Here is an 871-nt window from a genome sequence, read left to right as displayed (position 1 = left end):
GTGTGTGTGTGTGTGTGTGTGTGTGTTTATATATATATATATATATATGTATATATAAGTATATTAAGTATATGACTTAAGTTATAGAACGAGGTTCGACAAATTCAATCATATTTTTCGTAAATGGAAGAGATTAGATGTTAATATGGAATAAAATATTTTTTATTCATTTCGCTATACGATCGTTTCGTACAAAAAGACAATAAATTCATTTTAAGAATTTGAGTTGTCAAAGAGTACTCATCAGTAGCACAATAAGAAAAATATATAATAAAAACTAATTAAAGAAAAGGGATACTTTAGAATTACATGAGTATGGTGTTCTTACTAATTTTGTGAGATGTAATTGTTCTTGGAGACATTTAAAAGACGACTCGTATTTTAAATAGACATAACAGCCAAGAACAATTACATATTATAAAATTAGTTAGAACACCATACCCATGTAATTTTAAAGTCGTCCTTCTTCTTTATTTAGTTTTTACTATATTTTTCTTATTGTGCTACACTTTGATGAGTACACTTTGACAAATCAGATTTTTAAGATAAATTTATTGTTTTTGTGTACGAAACGATCGTATAGCGAAATGAATAAAAAATATTTTATTACATATTAACATTTAATCTCCTCTATTTACGAAAAATAATTTTTTGAACCTCATTCTATAACTTAAATTATATACTTAATATATTTATATAACATTTCATATCTACGCTAATTTACATCAGTAAATTCAAAGTAAAGTATCAAGAGTCAACGCTAGAAATCTTTTGGAAACTACTCCAATTAAAGGACGGATCCACATTCAACCCTTTATATATATATATATATATACATACATACATACATATCTACGTATTTATATTCTAC

Source organism: Octopus bimaculoides, chromosome 5 (genome assembly GCF_001194135.2).
Source record: "Octopus bimaculoides isolate UCB-OBI-ISO-001 chromosome 5, ASM119413v2, whole genome shotgun sequence".
NCBI classification, from domain to species: Eukaryota; Metazoa; Mollusca; class Cephalopoda; order Octopoda; family Octopodidae; genus Octopus; species Octopus bimaculoides.
The sequence above is the reverse complement of the archived record's forward strand: the minus strand, read 5'-3'. Positions refer to the sequence as shown.